Source organism: Oryza brachyantha, chromosome 11, assembly GCF_000231095.2.
Source record: "Oryza brachyantha chromosome 11, ObraRS2, whole genome shotgun sequence".
NCBI lineage: Eukaryota > Viridiplantae > Streptophyta > Magnoliopsida > Poales > Poaceae > Oryza > Oryza brachyantha.
In genome coordinates, this window is record NC_023173.2 from 7816066 (window position 1) to 7829990 (window position 13925).

Sequence of the window (13925 nt, forward strand, 5' to 3'; positions counted from 1 at the left end):
GGCTAAGCATTAACCTAGGCCTGACTCAAATCAAGTTACCCCTGGTCCAGCAATGAATAAAGTTCGATAAACAACGGCATAATAATAAGGTTTGCCCGAAAATAGCGTAAAGTAAGTACTTTAATTAAAACAATGCATATTTGAAATAAATAAGCGGGGAATTTGCAACAATGGGTTCAATATGTTCAAGGATGAGTGTCACTTTCCTTGCACTGGCCCTTGGGGAACTTCGGCGACGATCTCGAAGTAAATCGGCTCTTCGGCGGGGTCCGAATCTAAGCGACAAAGCACAAAAATAAATAAAACAGGCACAAACTCTACTAAAACAGCAAAAGAAACTATTTTTAATGGATTCTTGACAATTTTATGAATTTAATGAAATTTGAATGGACCTAAACGGAGACTAGATGAATTACTTATGAATTTTAGAAGTTTTCTGGGTTTTTTAGCTAAACAGAAAAGTCCTAAATCAATTATTGCGCAATTAATGGGGCTGCTGACGTCAGCGAGGAGAGAGGAAACTGACGGCTGACAGGTGGGGACCATCTGTCGGTGAGAGAAGGGGAGAGGGAGAGACTGACACGCGGGCGCGGGGACGACTGACGGGTGGGACCCACTCGTCAGCGAGAGGGGAACAGAGAGGAGGTGGCAGAATGCGCGGTCGGGCGGATGGCGGCGACCGGCGGGAGCGGCGGGCGACGCGGCGGTGGCGGCGCACAGCGACGGTGGTGCGACGGCGACGACCGGCGAGCGGCGACGACGCGACGGCGACGACGGCGGGGGCGGCGAAAGCGCGGGCGCAACCGGCAGAACAGCGGCGACGGCTGGCACGGCGACGGCCGACGACGCGGCACGTGCGGTGCAAGCGACGGCGGCCAAACGTCGGCGACGCGGAGGCGACGACGACCACGGCGGCCGGCGGGAGCGGCGAGCTTCGGTCTCTTCCATCGACGGCGCGCGACTCGGCGGCGGTCGGCCGGAAAGGGGGAGAAAGAGGGAAGGAGGGTGCGGGTGCTCACCGGCGGCGGCGAGGGCGCAGGCGGGTCGGCGAGACCGAGGCGGAGGTGGCGACGTGGGCGGGTGCGGGAGATCGGCGGTGGCGGCGGAGATCGATTGGCGGCGGTGAGGCGACCGGGCGCGACGGCGACGACGCGATGGAGGAATGCGCGGCGCGGGGGACGCTCACCGGCGACGACGAGGGTGGCGACCGGTCGGCGACGGCGGCGCGGAGGCGATGACGCGGCTGGACAGCGGCGAAGGCGTCCGACGGCAAAATTGCACGGCAGCGACGAGAGGCAGCAGCGCGGCGGCGACACGAGCGACGGCGGAAAGTGGGCGACGGCACGGCGGCGGTGGGGATTTATAGGGTGGCGGCACCGGCTAGGGCGGGCGGAGGTTGGAAACCGAGTCAGGGACGACGCGGTCTCGGCGGCGACCGTTGCGGCGGCGGCGGTTGCGGCGCGGGCTGGCGGAGCTCGGTCGCTGACAGGTGGGCCCCACCTGTCAGTGGCGCGAGAGAGAGGAGGGAGGCGGCGCGGACTCGCGGGCGCGGGCGAGCGGGCGAGCGCGGGAGCTGGGCCGAAGCCGCGGCCCAGGCGGGGCTCGCGCTGGCGGGCGGAGGGAGGGCGGCTCGGCTGGGCCGGCCGAGGAGGAGGCTGCGGGCTGGCTCGGCTGGGCCGGCCCGGGAAGGAAAAGAAAAAGAAAAAGAAAAGGAAAAAGAAAGAGGGAGGAAAATTGGACTTCGGCCCAATTTGAGAAGGAACGGAAAAAGAAAGGAAAAAGGAGGGAAAATGGAAAACCCCACTTTTGTCGAGTTTTAAATTAATTTGTTTGGCCAAATTTTATACTTCTGCAATTTGAATTTAAATCCAGTTAGTCGATTTGCGAGCCTCGATCTAATTGAATTAGGTCCTTTTAGAGGGATTTTTCCTAAGTTAATTAAGCCAATTGTTATTTACGAATTCCTTTTTACGATTTAAAGCTTAGGACAAAACTCCGGGTGTGACATGCGTCACGAGCGATAAACGCGTAGGCCGAACGAATGGCTCCGGCAAGTTCCGAAAACGGTAAAAATGAACGAATGGCTCGACCGAGGTCCCAAAACCGCAAAAATGAACGAATGTCTCGACCAAGAACCCAAAACGGCTAAAAAGAGGGATGCAACACGAGGACTTCCCAGGAGGTACCCATCCTAGTACTACTCTCGCCCAAGCACGCTTAACTTTAGAGTTATGATGGGATCCGGTGCTTTAGTGCTGGTATGATTGCATCCAGCATGTCTCGCACCGCCTGCCCCCTTATGCTCCCCGCGCGTGGCCCTTACCCGTCCACCAGGGCGAACCGTGCCGTCGTTGGAGTGAATAAGCGGCTGACTCGTACCGCGTACGAACGGCAGGGTCTCATGAGAGCGAAAAGCGAGATACGTGTACCCCGAGCGAACGGCGGGACGTCTGTCCCAGACAGAAGGTGGAAAGAACGACGACGTCGCCAGGCACGCGCGTCACGAGCGATAAACGCGTAGGCCGAACGAATGGCTCCGGCAAGTACCGAAAACGGTAAAAATGAACCAATGGCTCGACCGAGGTCCCAAAACGGCAAAAATGAACGAATGTCTCGACCAAGAACCCAAAACGGCTAAAAGAGGGATGCAACACAAGGACTTCCCAGGAGGTCATCCATCCTAGTACTACTCTCGCCCAACCACGCTTAACTTCGGAGTTCTGATGGGATCCGGTGCTTTAGTGCTGGTATGATCGCATCAAGCATGTCTCGCACCGCCTGCCCCTTATGCTCCCCGCGCGTGGCCCTTAGCCGTCCGCCCGGGGCGAACCGTGCCGTCGTACGAGCGAATACGCGGCTGACTTGTACCGCGTACGAACGGCAGGGTCTCATCAGAGTGAAAAACGAGATACGTGTACCCCGAGCAAACGGCGGGACGTCTGTCCCGGACAGAAGGTGGAACGAACGACGGCGTCGCCAGGCACGCGCGTCACGAGCGATAAGCGCGTAGGCCGAACGAATGGCTCCGGCAAGTACCGAAAACGGTAAAAATGAACGAATGGCTCGACCTAGGTCCCAAAACGGCAAAAATGAACGAATGTCTCGCCCAAGAACCCAAAACGGCTAAAAAGAGGGATGCAACACGAGGACTTCCCAGGAGGTCACGCTTAACTTCGAAGTTGTGATGGGATTCAGTGGTTTAGTGCTGATATGATCGCATCCAGCATGTCTCGCCCCGCCTGCCCCCTTATGCTCCTCGCGCGTGGCCCTTACCCGTCTGCCCGGGGCGAACCGTGCCGTCGTAGGAGCGAATAAGCGGCTGACTTGTACCGCGTACGAACGGCAGGGTCTCATGAGAGCGAAAAGCGAGATACGTGTACCCCGAGCGAACGGCGGGACGTCTGTCCCGGACAGAAGGTGGAACGAACGACGGCGTCGCCAGGCACGCGCGTCACGAGCGATAAACGCGTAGGCCGAACGAATGGCTCCGGCAAGTACCGAAAACGGAAAAATGAACGAATGGCTCGACCGAGGTCCCAAAACGGCAAAAATGAACGAATGTCTCGACCAAGAACCCAAAACGGCTAAAAAGAGGGATGCAACACGAGGACTTCCCAGGAGGTACCCATCCTAGTACTACTCTCGCCCAATCACGCTTAACTTTAGAGTTTTGATGGGATCCGGTGCTTTAGTGCTGGTATGATTGCATCCAGCATGTCTCGCACCGCCTGCCCGCTTATGCTCCCCGCGCGTGGCCCTTACCCGTCCACCGGGGCGAACCGTTCCGTCGTTGGAGCGAATAAGCGGCTGACTCATACCGCGTACGAACGGCAGGGTCTCATGAGAGCGAAAAGCGAGATACGTGTACCCCGAGCGAACGGCGGGACGTCTGTCCCAGACAGAAGGTGGGAAGAACGACGACGTCGCCAGGCACGCGCGTCACGAGCGATAAACGCGTAGGCCGAACGAATGGCTCCGGCAAGTACCGAAAACGGTAAAAATGAACGAATGGCTCGACCGAGGTCCCAAAACGGCAAAAATGAACGAATGTCTCGACCAAGAACCCAAAAGGGCTAAAAGAGGGATGCAACACAAGGACTTCCCAGGAGGTCATCCATCCTAGTACTACTCTCGCCCAACCACGCTTAACTTCGGAGTTCTGATGGGATCCGGTGCTTTAGTGCTGGTATGATTGCATCAAGCATGTCTCGCACCGCCTGCCCCCTTATGCTCCCCGCGCGTGGCCCTTACCCGTCCACCGGGGCGAACCGTGCCGTCGTTGGAGCGAATAAGCGGCTGACTCGTACCGCGTACGAATGGCAGGGTCTCATGAGAGCGAAAAGCGAGATACGTGTACCCCGAGCGAACAGCGGGACGTCTGTCCCGGAAAGAAGGTGGAACGAACGACGGCGTCGCCAGGCACGCGTGTCACGAGCGATAAACGCGTAGGCCGAACGAATGGCTCCGGCAAGTACCGAAAACGGAAAAATGAACGAATGGCTCGACCGAGGTCCCAAAACGGCAAAAATGAACGAATGTCTTGACCAAGAACCCAAAATGGCTAAAAAGAGGGATGCAACATGAGGACTTCCCAGGAGGTACCCATCCTAGTACTACTCTCACCCAAGCACGCTTAACTTCGGAGTTCCGATGGGATCCGGTGCTTTAGTGCTGGTATGATCGCATCAAGCTAGTCTCGCACCGCCTGCCCCTTATGCTCCCCGCGTGTGGCCCTTAGCCGTCCGCCCGGGGCGAACCGTGCCGTCGTAGGAGCGAATAAGCGGCTGACTCGTACCGCGTACAAACGGCAGGGTCTCATCAGAGTGAAAAACGAGATACGTGTACCCCGAGCGAACGGCGGGACGTCTGTCCCGGACAGAAGGTGGAACGAACGACGGCGTCGCCAGGCACGCGCGTCACGAGCGATAAACGCGTAGGCCGAACGAATGGCTCCGGCAAGTACCGAAAACGGTAAAAATGAACGAATGGCTCGACCGTGGTCCCAAAACCGCAAAAATGAACGAATGTCTCGACCATGAACCCAAAACGGCTAAAAAGAGGGATGCAACACGAGGACTTCCCAGGAGGTCACGCTTAACTCCGAAGTTCTGATGGGATTCAGTGCTTTAGTGCTGATATGATCGCATCCAGCATGTCTCGCACCGCCTGCCCCCTTATGCTCCCCGCATGGCCCTTACCCGTCCACCGGTGCGAACCGTGCCGTCGTTGGAGCGAATAAGCGGCTGACTCGTACCGCGTACGAATGGCAGGGTCTCATGAGAGTGAAAAGCGAGATACGTGTACCCCGAGCGAACAGCGGGACGTCTGTCCTGGACAGAAGGTGGAACGAACGACGGCGTCGCCAGGCACGCGCGTCACGAGCGATAAACGCGTAGGCCGAACAAATGGCTCCGGCAAGTACCGAAAACAGAAAAAATGAACGAATGGCTCGACCGAGGTCCCAAAACGGCAAAAATGAACGAATGTCTCAACCAAGAACCCAAAACGGCTAAAAAGAGGGATGCAACACGAGGACTTCCCAGGAGGTACCCATCCTAGTACTACTCTCGCCCAAGCACGCTTAACTTCAGAGTTTTGATGGGATCCGGTGCTTTAGTGCTGGTATGATTGCATCAAGCATGTCTCGCACCGCCTGCCCCCTTATGCTCCCCGCGCGTGGCCCTTACCCGTCCACCGGGGCGAACCGTGCCGTCGTTGGAGCGAATAAGCGGCTGACTCGTACCGCGTACGAATGGCAGGGTCTCATGAGAGCGAAAAGCGAGATACGTGTTCCCCGAGCGAACAGCGGGACGTCTGTCCCGGACAGAAGGTGGAACGAACGACGGCGTCGCCAGGCACGCGTGTCACGAGCGATAAACGCGTAGGCCGAACGAATGGCTCCGGCAAGTACCGAAAACGGAAAAATGAACGAATGGCTCGACCGAGGTACCAAAACGGCAAAAATGAACGAATGTCTCGACCAAGAACCCAAAACGGCTAAAAGGAGGGATGCAACACGAGGACTTCCCAGGAGGTCACACTTAACTCCGAAGTTCTGATGGGTTTCAGTGCTTTAGTGCTGATATGATCGCATCCAGCATGTCTCGCACCGCCTGCCCCCTTATGCTCCCCGCGTGGCCCTTACCCTTCCACCGGGGCGAACCGTGCCGTCGTTGGAGCGAATAAGCGGCTGACTCGTACCGCGTACGAATGGCAGGGTCTCATGAGAGCGAAAAGCGAGATACGTGTACCCCGAGCGAACAGCGGGACGTCTGTCCCGGACAGAAGGTGGAACGAACGACGGCGTCGCCAGGCACGCGCGTCACGAGCGATAAACGCGTAGGCCGAACGAATGGCTCCGGCAAGTACCGAAAACGGAAAAAAATGAATGAATGGCTCGACCGAGGTCCCAAAACGGCAAAAATGAACGAATGTCTCGACCAAGAACCCAAAACGGCTAAAAAGAGGGATGCAACACGAGGATTTCCCAGGAGGTACCCATCCTAGTACTACTCTCGCCCAAGCACGCTTAACTTCAGAGTTTTGATGGGATCCGGTGCTTTAGTGCTGGTATGATTGCATCAAGCATGTCTCGCACCGCCTACCCCCTTATGCTCCCCGCGCGTGGCCCTTACCCGTCCACCGGGGCGAACCGTGCCGTCGTTGGAGCGAATAAGCGGCTGACTCGTACCGCGTACGAATGGCAGGGTCTCATGAGAGCGAAAAGCGAGATACGTGTACCCCGAGCGAACAGCGGGACGTCTGTCCCGAACAGAAGGTGGAACGAACGACGGCGTCGCCAGGCACGCGCGTCACGAGCGATAAACGCGTAGGCCGAACGAATGGCTCCGGCAAGTACCGAAAACGGAAAAAATGAACGAATGGCTCGACCGAGGTCCCAAAACGGCAAAAATGAACGAATGTCTCGACCAAGAACCCAAAACGGCTAAAAAGAGGGATGCAACACGAGGACTTCCCAGGAGGTACCCATCCTAGTACTACTCTCGCCCAAGCACGCTTAACTTCAGAGTTTTGATGGGATCCGGTGCTTTAGTGCTGGTATGATTGCATCAAGCATGTCTCGCACCGCCTGCCCCCTTATGCTCCCCGCGCGTGGCCCTTACCGGTCCACCGGGGCGAACCGTGCCGTCGTGGGAGCGAATAAGCGGCTGACTCATACCGCGTACGAACGGCAGGGTCTCATGAGAGCGAAAAGTGAGATACGTGTACCCCGAGCGAACGGCGGGACCTATGTTCCGGATAGAAGGTGGAACGAACGACGGCGTCGCCAGGCACGCGCGTCAGGAGCGATAAACGCGTAGGCCGAACGAATGGCTCCGGCAAGTACCGAAAACGGAAAAAATGAACGAATGGCTCGACCGAGGTCCCAAAACGGCAAAAATGAACGAATGTCTCGACCAAGAACCCAAAACGGCTAAAAAGAGGGATGCAACACGAGGACTTCCCCGGAGGTATCCATCCTAGTACTACTCTCGCCCAAGCACGCTTAACTTCAGAGTTTTGATGGGATCCGGTGCTTTAGTGCTGGTATGATTGCATCAAGCATGTCTCGCACCGCCTACCCCCTTATGCTCCCCGCGCGTGGCCCTTACCCGTCCACCGGGGCGAACCGTGCCGTCGTTGGAGCGAATAAGCGGCTGACTCGTACCGCGTACGAATGGCAGGGTCTCATGAGAGCGAAAAGCGAGATACGTGTACCCCGAGCGAATAGCGGGACGTCTGTCCCGAACAGAAGGTGGAACGAACGACGGCGTCGCCAGGCACGCGCGTCACGAGCGATAAACGCGTAGGCCGAACGAATGGCTCCGGCAAGTACCGAAAACGGAAAAAATGAACGAATGGCTCGACCGAGGTCCCAAAACGGCAAAAATGAACGAATGTCTCGACCAAGAACCCAAAACGGCTAAAAAGAGGGATGCAACACGAGGACTTCCCCGGAGGTACCCATCCTAGTACTACTCTCGCCCAAGCACGCTTAACTTCAGAGTTTTGATGGGATCCGATGCTTTAGTGCTGGTATGATTGCATCCAGCATGTCTCGCACAGCCTGCCCCCTTATGCTCCCCGCGCGTGGCCCTTACCCGTCCACTGGGGCGAACCGTGCCGTCGTTGGAGCGAATAGCGGCTGACTCGTACCGCGTACGAACGGCAGGGTCTCATGAGAGCGAAAAGCGAGATACGTGTACCCCAAGCGAACGGCGGGACGTCTGTCCCGGACAGAAGGTGGAACGAACGACGGCGTCGCCAGGCACGCGCGTCACGAGCGATAAACGCATAGGCCGAACGAATGGCTCCGGCAAGTACCGAAAACGGTAAAAATGAACGAATGGCTCGACCGAGGTCCCAAAACGGCAAAAATGAACGAATGTCTCGACCAAGAACCCAAAACGGCTAAAAAGAGGGATGCAACACGAGGACTTCCCAGGAGGTACCCATCCTAGTACTACTCCCACCCAAGCAGGCTTAACTTCAGAGTTTTGATGGGATCCGGTGCTTTAGTGCTGGTATGATTGCATCAAGCATGTCTCGCACCGCCTGCCCCCTTATGCTCCCCGCGCGGGCCCTTACCCGTCCACCGGGGCGAACCGTGCCGTCGTTGGAGCGAATAAGCGGCTGACTCGTACCGCGTACGAACGGCAGGGTCTCATGAGAGCGAAAAGCGAGATACGTGTACCCCGAGCGAACGGCGGGACGTCTGTCCCAGACAGAAGGTGGAACGAACGACGGCGTCGCCAGGCACGCGCGTGACGAGCGATAAACGCGTAGGCCGAACGAATGGCTCCGGCAAGTACCAAAAACGGAAAAATGAACGAATGGCTCGACCGAGGTCCCAAAACGGCAAAAATGAACGAATGTCTCGACCAAGAACCCAAAACGGCTAAAAAGAGGGATGCAACACGAGGACTTCCCAGGAGGTACCCATCCTAGTACTACTCTCGCACAAGCACGCTTAACTTCAGAGTTTTGATGGGATCCGGTGCTTTAGTGCTGGTATGATTGCATCAAGCATGTCTCGCACCGCCTGCCCCCTTATGCTCCCCGCGCGTGGCCCTTACCCGTCCACCGGGGCGAACCGTGCCGTCGTTGGAGCGAATAAGCGGCTGACTCGTACCGCGTACGAACGGCAGGGTCTCATGAGAGCGAAAAGCGAGATACGTGTACCCCGAGCGAACGGCGGGACGTCTGTCCCGGACAGAAGGTGGAACGAACAATGGCGTCTCCAGGCACGCGTGTCACGAGCGATAAACGCGTAGGCCGAACGAATGGCTCCGGCAAGTACCGAAAACGGAAAAAATGAACGAATGGCTCGACCGAGGTCCTTAAACGGCAAAAATGAACGAATGTCTCGACCAAGAACCCAAAACGGCTAAAAAGAGGGATGCAACACGAGGACTTCCCAGGAGGTACCCATCCTAGTACTACTCTCGCCCAAGCACGCTTAACTTTAGAGTTTTGATGGGGTCCGGTGGTTTAGTGCTGGTATGATTGCATCCAGCATGTCTCGCACCGCCTGCCCCCTTATGCTCCCCGCGTGGCCCTTACCCGTCCACCGGGGCGAACCGTGCCGTCGTTGGAGCGAATAAGCGGCTGACTTATACGGCGTACGAATGGCAGGGTCTCATGAGAGCGAAAAGCGAGATACGTGTACCCCGAGCGAACAGCGGGACGTCTGTCCCGGACAGAAGGTGGAACGAACGACGGCGTCGCCAGGCACGCGCGTGACGAGCGATAAACACGTAGACCGAACGAATGGCTCCGGCAAGTACCGAAAACGGAGAAATGAACGAATGGCTCGACCGAGGTCCCAAAACGGCAAAAATGAACGAATGTCTCGACCAAGAACCCAAAACGGCTAAAAAGAGGGATGCAACACGAGGACTTCCCAGGAGGTACCCATCCTAGTACTACTCTCGCCCAAGCACGCTTAACTTCAGAGTTTTGATGAGATCCGGTGCTTTAGTGCTGGTATGATTGCATCCAGCATGTCTCGCACCGCCTGCCCCCTTATGCTCCCCGCGCGTGGCCCTTACCCGTCCACCGGGGCGAACCGTGCCGTCGTAGGAGCGAATAAGCGGCTGACTTGTACCGCGTACGAACGGCAGGGTCTCATGAGAGCGAAAAGCGAGATACGTGTACCCCGAGCGAACGGCGGGACGTCTGTCCCGGACAGAAGGTGGAACGAACGACGGCGTCGCCAGGCACGCGTGTCACGAGCGATAAACGCGTAGGCCGAACGAATGGCTCCGGCAAGTACCGAAAACGGAAAAAATGAACGAATTGCTCGACCGAGGTCCCTAAACGGCAAAAATGAACGAATGTCTCGACCAAGAACCCAAAACGGCTAAAAAGAGGGATGCAACACGAGGACTTCCCAGGAGGTCATGCTTAACTTCGAAGTTCTGATGGGATTCAGTGCTTTAGTGCTGATATGATCGCATCCAGCATGTCTCGCACCGCCTGCCCCCTTATGCTCCCCGCGCGTGGCCCTTACCCGTCCGCCCGGGGCGAACCGTGCCGTCGTAGGAGCGAATAAGCGGCTGACTCGTACCGCGTACGAACGGCAGGGTCTCATGAGAGCGAAAAGCGAGATACGTGTACCCCGAGCGAACGGCGGGACGTCTGTCCCGGACAGAAGGTGGAACGAACGACGGCATCGCCAGGCACGCGCGTCACGAGCGATAAACGCGTAGGCCGAACGAATGGCTCCGGCAAGTACCGAAAACGGTAAAAATGAACGAATGGCTCGACCGAGGTCCCAAAACGGCAAAAATGAACGAATGTCTCGACCAAGAACCCAAAACGGCTAAAAAGAGGGATGCAACACGAGGACTTCCCAGGAGGTACCCATCCTAGTACTACTCTCGCCCAGGCACGCTTAACTTCAGAGTTTTGATGGGATCCGGTGCTTTAGTGCTGGTATGATTGCATCAAGCATGTCTCGCACAACCTGCCCCCTTATGCTCCCCGCGCGTGGCCCTTACCCGTCCACCGGGGCGAACCGTGCCGTCGATGGAGCGAATAAGCGGCTGACTCGTACCGCGTACGAACGGCATGGTCTCATGAGAGCGAAAAGCGAGATACGTGTACCCCGAGCGAACGGCGGGACGTCTGTCCCGGACAGAAGGTGGAACGAACGACGGCGTCGCCAGGCACGCGCGTCACGAGCGATAAACGCGTAGGCCGAACGAATGGCTCCGGCAAGTACCGAAAACGGTAAAAATGAACGAATGGCTCGACCGAGGTCCCAAAACGGCAAAAATGAACGAATGTCTCGACCAAGAACACAAAACGGCTAAAAAGAGGGATGCAACACGAGGACTTCCCAGGAGGTCACGCTTAACTTCGAAGTTCTGATGGGATTCAGTGATTTAGTGCTGGTATGATCGCATCCAGCATGTCTCGCACCGCCTGCCCCCTTATGCTCCCCGCGCGTGGCCCTTACCCGTCCGTCCGGGGCGAACGGTGCCCTCATAGGAGCGAATAAGCGGCTGACTCGTACCGCGTACGAACGGCAGGGTCTCATGAGAGCAAAAAGCGAGATACGTGTACCCCGAGCAAACGGCGGGACGTCTGTCCCGGACAGAAGGTGGAACGAACGACGGCGTCGCCAGGCACGCGCGTCACGAGCGATAAACGCGTAGGCCGAACGAATGGCTCCGGCAAGTACCGAAAACGGTAAAAATGAACGAATGGCTCGACCGAGGTACCAAAATGGCAAAAATGAACGAATGTCTCGACCAAGAACCCAAAACGGCTAAAAAGAGGGATGCAACACGAGGACTTCCCAGGAGGTCATGCTTAACTTCGAAGTTCTGATGGGATTAAGTGCTTTAGTGCTGATATGATCGCATCCAGCATGTCTCGCACCGCCTGCCCCCATATGCTCCCCGCGCGTGGCCCTTACCCGTCCGCCCGGGGCGAACCGTGCCGCCGTAGGAGTGAATAAGCGGCAGACTCGTACCGCGTACGAACGGCAGGGTCTCATGAGAGCGAAAAGCGAGATACGTGTACCCCGAGCGAACGGCGGGACGTCTGTCCCGGACAGAAGGTGGAACGAACGACGGCGTCGCCAGGCACGCGCGTCACGAGCAATAAACGCGTAGGCCGAACGAATGGCTCCGGCAAGTACCGAAAACGGTAAAAATGAACGAATGCCTCGACCGAGGTCCCAAAACGGCAATAATGAACGAATGTCTCGACCAAGAACCCAAAACGGCTAAAAAGAGGGATGCAACACGAGGACTTCCCAGCAGGTCATCCATCCTAGTACTACTCTCGCCCAAGCACGCTTAACTTCGGAGTTCTGATGGGATCCGGTACTTTAGTGCTGGTATGATCGCATCAAGCATGTCTCGCATCGCCTGCCCCCTTATGCTCCCCGCGCGTGGCCCTTAGCCGTCCGCCCGGGGTGAACCGTGCCGTCGTAGGAGCGAATAAGCAGCTGACTCGTACCGCGTACGAACGGCAGGGTCTCATGAGAGTGAAAAGCGAGATACGTGTACCCCGAGCGAATGGCGGGACGTTTGTCCCGGACAGAAGGTGGAACGAACGACGGCGTTTCCAGGCACGCGCGTCACAAGCGATAAACGCGTAGGCCGAACGAATGGCTCTAGCAAGTACCGAAAATGGTAAAAATGAACGAATGGCTCGACCGAGGTCCCAAAATGGCAAAAATGAATGAATGTCTCGACCAAGAACCCAAAACGGCTAAAAAGAGGGATGCAACACGAGGACTTCCCAGAAGGTCACGCTTAACTTCGAAGTTCTGATGGGATTCAGTGCTTTAGTGCAGATATGATCGCATCCAGCATGTCTCGCACCGCCTGCCCCCTTATGCTCCCTGCGCGTGGCCCTTACCCGTCCGTCCGGGTCGAACGGTGCCGTCGTAGGAGCGAATAAGCGGCTGACTCGTACCGCGTACGAACGGCAGGGTCTCATGAGAGCGAAAAGCGAGTTACGTGTACCCCGAGCAAACGGTGGGACGTCTGTCCCGGACAGAAGGTGGAACGAACGACGGCGTTGCCAGGCACGCGCGTCACGAGCGATAAACGCGTAGGCCGAACGAATGGCTCCGGCAAGTACCGAAAACGGTAAAAATGAACGAATGGCTCGACCGAGGTCCCAAAACGGCAAAAATGAACGAATGTCTCGACCAAGAACCTAAAACGGCTAAAAAGAGGGATGCAACACGAGGACTTCCCAGGAGGTACCCATCCTAGTACTACTCTCGCACAAGCACGCTTAACTTCAGAGTTTTGATGGGATCCGGTGCTTTAGTGCTGGTATGATTGCATCAAGCATGTCTCGCACCGCCTGCCCCCTTATGCTCCCCGCGCGTGGCCCTTACCCGTCCACCGGGGCGAACCGTGCCGTCGTTGGAGCGAATAAGCGGCTGACTCGTACCGCGTACGAACGGCATGGTCTCATGAGTGCGAAAAGCGAGATACGTGTACCCCGAGCGAACGGCGGGACGTCTGTCCCGGACAGAAGGTGGAACGAACGACGGCGTCGCCAGGCACGCGCGTCACGAGCGATAAACGCGTAGGCCGAACGAATGGCTCCGGCAAGTACCGAAAACGGAAAAAATGAACGAATTGCTCGACCGAGGTCCCAAAACGGCAAAAATGAACGAATGTCTCGACCAAGAACCCAAAACGGCTAAAAAGAGGGATGCAATACGAGGACTTCCCAGGAGGGACCCATCCTAGTACTACTCTCGCCCAAGCACGCTTAACTTCAGAGTTTTGTTGGGATCCGGTGCTTTAGTGCTGGTATGATTGCATCCAGCATGTCTCGCACCGCCTGCCCCCTTATGCTCCCCGCGTGGCCCTAACCGGTCCACCGGGGCGAACCGTGCCGTCGTTGGAGCGAATAAGCGGCTGACTCGTACCGCGTACGAATGG

General features: G+C 57.1%; 18 non-coding genes across 18 annotated transcripts; all 18 read right to left on the bottom strand.

Moving 5' to 3' along the window:
• Positions 1-2154: 2154 nt before the first annotated feature.
• On the bottom strand, positions 2155-2272 carry LOC121055906. Its single transcript, XR_005812889.1, has one exon. It is a non-coding gene; the product is annotated as a 5S ribosomal RNA (ribosomal RNA).
• Positions 2273-2642: 370 nt separating this feature from the next.
• On the bottom strand, positions 2643-2761 carry LOC121055846. Its single transcript, XR_005812831.1, has one exon. It is a non-coding gene; the product is annotated as a 5S ribosomal RNA (ribosomal RNA).
• Positions 2762-3593: 832 nt separating this feature from the next.
• On the bottom strand, positions 3594-3711 carry LOC121055831. The gene has a single exon (XR_005812821.1). It is a non-coding gene; the product is annotated as a 5S ribosomal RNA (ribosomal RNA).
• A 370-nt stretch (positions 3712-4081) lies between these two features.
• LOC121055847 lies at positions 4082-4200 on the bottom strand. The gene has a single exon (XR_005812832.1). It is a non-coding gene; the product is annotated as a 5S ribosomal RNA (ribosomal RNA).
• A 370-nt stretch (positions 4201-4570) lies between these two features.
• LOC121055856 lies at positions 4571-4688 on the bottom strand. The gene has a single exon (XR_005812841.1). It is a non-coding gene; the product is annotated as a 5S ribosomal RNA (ribosomal RNA).
• Positions 4689-5518: 830 nt separating this feature from the next.
• LOC121055884 lies at positions 5519-5636 on the bottom strand. The gene has a single exon (XR_005812868.1). It is a non-coding gene; the product is annotated as a 5S ribosomal RNA (ribosomal RNA).
• An 830-nt stretch (positions 5637-6466) lies between these two features.
• On the bottom strand, positions 6467-6584 carry LOC121055900. Its single transcript, XR_005812883.1, has one exon. It is a non-coding gene; the product is annotated as a 5S ribosomal RNA (ribosomal RNA).
• A 371-nt stretch (positions 6585-6955) lies between these two features.
• LOC121055886 lies at positions 6956-7073 on the bottom strand. Its single transcript, XR_005812870.1, has one exon. It is a non-coding gene; the product is annotated as a 5S ribosomal RNA (ribosomal RNA).
• Positions 7074-7444: 371 nt separating this feature from the next.
• LOC121055911 lies at positions 7445-7562 on the bottom strand. The gene has a single exon (XR_005812894.1). It is a non-coding gene; the product is annotated as a 5S ribosomal RNA (ribosomal RNA).
• Positions 7563-7933: 371 nt separating this feature from the next.
• LOC121055910 lies at positions 7934-8051 on the bottom strand. The gene has a single exon (XR_005812893.1). It is a non-coding gene; the product is annotated as a 5S ribosomal RNA (ribosomal RNA).
• A 370-nt stretch (positions 8052-8421) lies between these two features.
• Positions 8422-8539, bottom strand: LOC121055838. The gene has a single exon (XR_005812828.1). It is a non-coding gene; the product is annotated as a 5S ribosomal RNA (ribosomal RNA).
• A 369-nt stretch (positions 8540-8908) lies between these two features.
• On the bottom strand, positions 8909-9026 carry LOC121055914. The gene has a single exon (XR_005812896.1). It is a non-coding gene; the product is annotated as a 5S ribosomal RNA (ribosomal RNA).
• Positions 9027-9397: 371 nt separating this feature from the next.
• On the bottom strand, positions 9398-9515 carry LOC121055832. Its single transcript, XR_005812822.1, has one exon. It is a non-coding gene; the product is annotated as a 5S ribosomal RNA (ribosomal RNA).
• Positions 9516-9883: 368 nt separating this feature from the next.
• LOC121055882 lies at positions 9884-10001 on the bottom strand. The gene has a single exon (XR_005812866.1). It is a non-coding gene; the product is annotated as a 5S ribosomal RNA (ribosomal RNA).
• Positions 10002-10834: 833 nt separating this feature from the next.
• On the bottom strand, positions 10835-10952 carry LOC121055904. Its single transcript, XR_005812887.1, has one exon. It is a non-coding gene; the product is annotated as a 5S ribosomal RNA (ribosomal RNA).
• Positions 10953-12247: 1295 nt separating this feature from the next.
• On the bottom strand, positions 12248-12366 carry LOC121055908. The gene has a single exon (XR_005812891.1). It is a non-coding gene; the product is annotated as a 5S ribosomal RNA (ribosomal RNA).
• An 834-nt stretch (positions 12367-13200) lies between these two features.
• On the bottom strand, positions 13201-13318 carry LOC121055829. The gene has a single exon (XR_005812819.1). It is a non-coding gene; the product is annotated as a 5S ribosomal RNA (ribosomal RNA).
• Positions 13319-13689: 371 nt separating this feature from the next.
• Positions 13690-13807, bottom strand: LOC121055905. The gene has a single exon (XR_005812888.1). It is a non-coding gene; the product is annotated as a 5S ribosomal RNA (ribosomal RNA).
• Positions 13808-13925: the final 118 nt, after the last annotated feature.